The 6,098-nt window shown below is 37.3% G+C and overlaps 1 long non-coding RNA gene across 1 annotated transcript; it reads right to left on the reverse strand.

Moving 5' to 3' along the window:
• Positions 1 to 2,973: 2,973 nt before the first annotated feature.
• On the reverse strand, positions 2,974 to 5,068 carry LOC121037547 (uncharacterized). Its single transcript, XR_005793821.1, has 2 exons — positions 4,907 to 5,068; positions 2,974 to 3,052 (listed from the first exon to the last, which is right to left on the reverse strand). It is a non-coding gene; the product is annotated as an uncharacterized LOC121037547 (long non-coding RNA).
• Positions 5,069 to 6,098: the final 1,030 nt, after the last annotated feature.

Consider the following 6,098-nt stretch of genomic DNA (forward strand, 5'->3'; position numbering starts at 1 on the left):
TGTTAACCGTCCTGACAACTCTAGGAAGTGGCATTATCTCCAATCTGAATTTGCTCTGAGGTGCACAGGGGTTGAGCAACCTGTCCGAGATCCTACTACCAGTATTAGCAGAACAGAAATTCCAGCGAGGCAGCCTGGTTTTAAAGCCCAAACACTTAAGCACTGTGTATACTGCCTCTACCTACTTCGATGGGTGCCTCGTTGTCCCCATCTCCTTCATGGTAGAAGAATGAAAAGTTAGGCTTCATGATGATGAGATTTTACAGATATTGCCAACTATTTCATTTACAAAGCACCCTGAATAGGCTTGAGTTAGGAATAGATTTATAAACCCCTGTGCCAAAGTCAATGTGAGCTATTTTGAGCTTCAAAATCATTTACACTCTTGAAGTTTTCCCTCGCCTCCTATCTTCAGAGAAGTATTTGTAGTTCTGAGTTTTGACAGAAACCCAATGAGCCAAAATTCAGTTGGAGCAGCTGTTGTTGAAGTATTTCTAGATTGACTGGAACCAGGAGACATTGAATACACCCTATTTATTCATAAGCATTAAAAATGGAGGCTTTTTGTTTAAAATCACCAGTGACAGTTCATCAAAATTTACCAGTGTGATATATGCGGATGACAGATTTCTACCCTTTTAAATGTGTTTCCTTGAATTATGCTTTATCCAGAGGCCATCCCAAACACTAAAAGTAGTTAGTGAGTTTTTTAGTGTATAATAAATACACTACAAAAAAAGTGAGTATTTGTTGTTATCATGTGTACCAGAAGAATGCTAATACTCTTTATTCCAGATGTTCATTGAGGTGTATTTATTAAACTGTAATAGTCTCCTTTGCCAATCTGGCATACAGACGAGCATTATACAGATGACAGGTTTTTCTGGCCACTGTGTTAGTGGGTAAATGAAATCCCAAGCTTGCTGGTATTGCATCAGCGTTTCAAATTATGATCTTTCCTTTAGGTATTTTAAATTCATATTGAATATGTATTTTATAATTATTTGAATGAACTTTTTTTCCCATTAGAATTTTGTTGAATGCTTTGCTCAAAACATTCAAGGGCTGGGGCGCCTGGGTGGCGCAGTCGGTTAAGCGTCCGACTTCAGCCAAGTCACGATCTCGCGGTCCGTGAGTTCGAGCCCCGCGTCGGGCTCTGGGCTGATGGCTCGGAGCCTGGAGCCTGTTTCCGATTCTGTGTCTCCCTCTCTCTCTGCCCCTCCCCCGTTCATGCTCTGTCTCTCTCTGTCCCAAAAATAAATAAACGTTGAAAAAAAAAATTAAAAATAAATAAATAAATAAATAAAACATTCAAGGGCTGTTAAATTCACATTTAACCTATTTCTGCCAAACGTATCTTGCTTCATACCAGAATTTCTCAGACAAAATTAAAGCCCTCTGTGTTCTAGTTTGGTTCACTAGGTGTTCTGAGGAAGATTGCACCTTCAAAGGCATATAAGCTTTTCTCTACAAAATATTCAGATAGAATAAATCAGAATTCTATAACCTAAAGAAATATAAAAACACATCTAGTTCAGAGCTTTTCAAATCATGTCCAGTGGAACTCTGCTGGTTTTGTAAAGTAGCTACAATGCAAAGCCAACTTCTCAAGGAATGCAGAACCAAACTCTGGAAAGAACCTGAATCTCAAAGGATGTCATGGAACTTGTCCTAGGACAGCCTATCTCTGTATTTCTTGTCCATTTTGAGTTGCTTCTTCCGTGACCCATCAAAAGCATGCTAATTGATATTCCCTCTAAATCTATATTGTCCAATATAGTAGCCCCACCTCCTGAACGTGAATATGATGTCGTGACCAAAGCTGAATATGCACTTGAAACTAGGCCTCAAGAGGAACACTTCTCCTTGATATTGAGCAGTGCAAACGCACACACACATCAGAGATTCAAGTTCTTTATTCCATGCTTTCAACAAGTGATTAACTCAGCCTTTAAAGGGAAAGAAATTCTGAGTTCTGAACCTTAACATAAGGACTGTCAAATTAAAAGAAATTAAACTGAAGCAATGTGAAGTGTTCTCCATTCATCAAGCTGGTGTAAGAATTGGTTATTCGTGCTTTTAACTTGCATCCTGGTGTTGTTGTATTGGGTTTTCTTTGTGCTTTCTTTTTCTAGAGAAAAATATTTTCCTTAATATTAAGGAAAATAACTCCTTAATAAAACACAAGGTAGGGCAGCTCCAATGTAAATCACTCATTAGTTCAACATCAAGGACACGTGTATCCCCTCTCTTTTCCCTTAACCATTTTCAGTTTGTTGGCTTGGTCTTGAGGGTCATCAAATGGCTTCCATATATATATATATATATATATATATATATATATATATATAGCTTTTGGACATCAAGATTTCCAACAGAATAAGACAAGGTCTTTGTGTCTGTTATTACAAATAGAGCTTACTTTCCAAGAAGGATCTACCTTGCCTGCTATTGGCCAGAATTCTATCATGCACCTATTTCCAAATACAGGGAGAGGAGAAGGAGATTCCTGAGACTGGCTTAGTATGATGTAGAACCATGCTTAGAAGAATGAATTACTAAGAAAAAGTATTGTTTTATTAGAATCTATCGGAGAAGCAACTGGCCATAGCTTCATGTCCATTGAGGAATGGAAGGGTAAAGCTGGTTACTTTGCTTTTACTAAATAGCCCAGAATTCATGTTTGATTGCAAACTTCAGCAAAACAAACAAAAAATAAGACAAAACACACACACACACACACACACCCTGCACAAAACACCAGAAAAAGTTTACTAATTTTTTAAATCTTTCAGAGTAACTACTTGACTAGCAGAAGATAAGGCCAGTCTAAAGAAGGGGAGGCAGTAAATTCATTTTAGATATGGCAGGGTTGTAGTCCGTATTTTCTTAATGCTTCTAGGAGTCAAATCTCAATAAAGATGCCAAACACCCAGAACCACTCTAAGAAAGAGGCAGCAGGCAGAAGCTTACCTGTGATTCAAGGGGCTCTGCAAGTCTTCTCCAAAGCAAACACGGTTCCCCAAATCCTGATCATCAGGGACTCCAGATTCTTGAAAAAAATGCAAATATGGTCTCTTTAAAAGTAAGTAGTAGCAGGTTGAGAATTAAACCTCACCCTTTACCTCTATTTACATTTTAATGTGCCCTGCTCCTAAATAACTTTTCGACATAATTTTTAATGTAATACTAAAGTACAAGGAAGAAAATGTAGTTTCCATAAATATCATGGAACCATCTAAGGAATGCTTACTGTATTGGGATTTATTAGTTCCTCAACAATGTACAGTTTTTATAATGATGAAAAATGAAAGCACAAATCTATCATCCCAGATAGATAATGACCACCATCATACCTACATATTGTGTGGATACCTAATACTCTTGGTTTTATGGTTATTCCTAAGGCTGCCATCAGCCAAAGGATTCTGGGAAAAATCAAGCAATGCAAAAATACACTTTCCCCTTTCTGGAATTTTCCTCATGTATAAGAGAGGCAAGAACCTAATGATCTGTTACATAACAGGAGCCCTCTCCTAGCCTTCCCCTCCATTCAATTTGACTTCTGAATTACTACAAACAATTTATTGAAAGAATTTGTGAGTTAAAAGAGAAATTGTGGCAGGACTAAACTTTTTTTTTTTTTTTTTTTTTTTTTGGGAATTCAAGAGTAGTTTTTTTTTTGCTTTGTTTTGTTTTTAAATATCTAGGTGGTCTTTAGTGGATCATGAGCAAACTGGGTAGAGTTGACAAATCCTTTTGGAGTTCAATCTGAAGTCCATTTTTTCAAAGAGCTCAAAGTCCTGTCTGAGGAGAAGAGTTTTAGCTAGACCAAAAGAATCCTCAAATTCTGCTATTAATCATTCTCCAGGCACAACTCAGACTAGCTCATAACAGCACATTTTTTAATTTCAAATTTCATTAACATCCTAAGTATTATTGATTTTCCTACTGTTTGCTAAACCAGATCTTTTTTTTTTTTTTTTTTTTGCTTTCCCAACAGATTCTTAGGGCAGAAGGCAACTCTGAGGCACTTAGCCCGTTTCTCAATTCTATTGAACTTCACTCTATTCCTAAATCCCCACTAAAAGTGAATTTTCCAGCTAAATCTCCACATCACTGAGTCTTCTAACTGCTACAACCTTATCAATTAGACAAAACCAGAGTCCCTTTTTCTTTTGGAAACAGACCACCAAAATCCATTGTCAGATGTCAGATAAATGCTGCCCAACCGTTTTAATTAAATCAGCCAAATGAATTAGTTCCATGGGTGTCCAATGGATCTGGTCACACGATAGGAAAGTGATCCGCTGTGATATTCCTGTGTTGATGTACAGAACAACTCCACTCAGTTTAAGGTCCCAGAGGGATTATTATTAACTCTCAAATGCAGGCACCCCAGCTCTGTCAGTTAAGCATCTGACTTCAGCTCACATCATGATCTCCGAGTTTCTGGGTTTGAGCCCTACTTTGGGCTCTGTGCTGACAGCTCAGAGCCTGGAGCCTGCCTTGGATTCTGTGTCTCCTTTTCTCTCTGTCCCTCTCTCCTCACGCTCTCTGTCTCAAAACAAACATTCACATTTTTTAAATTGGTTTTCCCAAGGTCATGGAAATAATTCCGAATAGTGAAGATAAAGAAATTATCAAAAGTGTCTTCAGCAAGGCTTCTTTAGTTGACTTTCTATGAGCCCCAAGAGACCACGGTCACTGTGCACATGTACTACAAACAGAAAGGGCAGTAACTTTTACAGAGTTCTTTACAGTTTTACCAAGTACTTCCATGCCCGTTGCATTATCGGACTCCACATAAACCTGCAAAGTAAATGGTTTTATGCTTCCCAATTTACAGTTAAGTAAACTTGACTCAGCTAAAAGAAATAATTTACTTAAGCTTTAATGCTCGTACCTTGAAAGCAGGGTTGAAGATTTTGCCACTGCAGCACATTTAGAACATCAAAGATTATCCCTGAACCTCACTGTGATGGCAAAGACTGTGTACAGCCCTTTCCGTAGTCTGGGTGCCATTATTTCTCCGATGACTTCTCTGTCTCTTGTTTGCCAAGCTGTTATGCAACTGAGAGAGAGGGCATTTTTCAACACTGTCTCACCATCAAATAATGCAGACTAGGTCTCTAGTTTCCAGTATGTTTGTCTCTCAGTAGGGTTTTTCTTTTTTTTTCCCTTTCCATGTAATTACAATACAGTTTTTATTTGAAGTTTTAACAGAGTATTAGAGGGGGCCCCTGGGTGGCTCATCATCTCATCATTAGTAGGATCAAAGCCCTCATTGGGCTCTGTGCTGACAGTGCAGAGCCTACTTGGGATTCCCTCTCTCCTTCTCTCTCTGCCCCTCCCCCTTGCTCCACTCTTGCTCTCAAAATAAAGCTATTAAAAAAAGAGTATTAGATTTCTTTACTACTGTGTTCTCCAGTTTACTACAAGTATATGGAAAAACTACATGTTTTCATATATTTCCAGTTAATTGTTTTAATGAAATAACTGCTTGTTCTTATCAGTTTTCATTTTTTACATCTTATTTTACATCTTTTATTCTATTGTTTAAAAACAAAATTAAACCTACTTGTTATAAAATAAACCCATGTCCATTTTAGATGAAAAATACTGAAAACAGGAAAGGAAAGCAAATTTTAATCCCACCATTCTGAAAAAGGTCATTTTGAGAAGTATTTGGGTACATCATGATATAAAAAGTTTTCCACTTTGTTTTTATGTGTGTTTGTGGGTTATTTTTTTTTTTCCTTTTTAAAATTTCTTTCTACAAAATTGGAATTTTAGACCATATGCCATTCTATCTTCCTGTTTACTCAATATTCTTGAGGTAATTTTCTCATACCATCTAAATGTGATTTCAGTGACTTTATTCCAACAAATGGATACACGAGAACTTAATAGCTGGAATGAGTTCAACAGTGGTCCTCAAAAAAGATTCATTCATATCAGAAAACCTGAAATCTGAGAATATTACCTTATTTAGAAAAGGGGTCTTTTTGCAGATGTTACTAAGTTTAGGAGATCTTGAGAGTAGGGCATCATCCTCGATTACCTAGTTGGGCCCTAAATCCAATGACAAGTGCACT

This window comes from Herpailurus yagouaroundi, unplaced genomic scaffold, assembly GCF_014898765.1.
Source record: "Herpailurus yagouaroundi ecotype Mexico unplaced genomic scaffold, PumYag 163, whole genome shotgun sequence".
In the NCBI taxonomy this organism is placed as follows: Eukaryota; Metazoa; Chordata; class Mammalia; order Carnivora; family Felidae; genus Herpailurus; species Herpailurus yagouaroundi.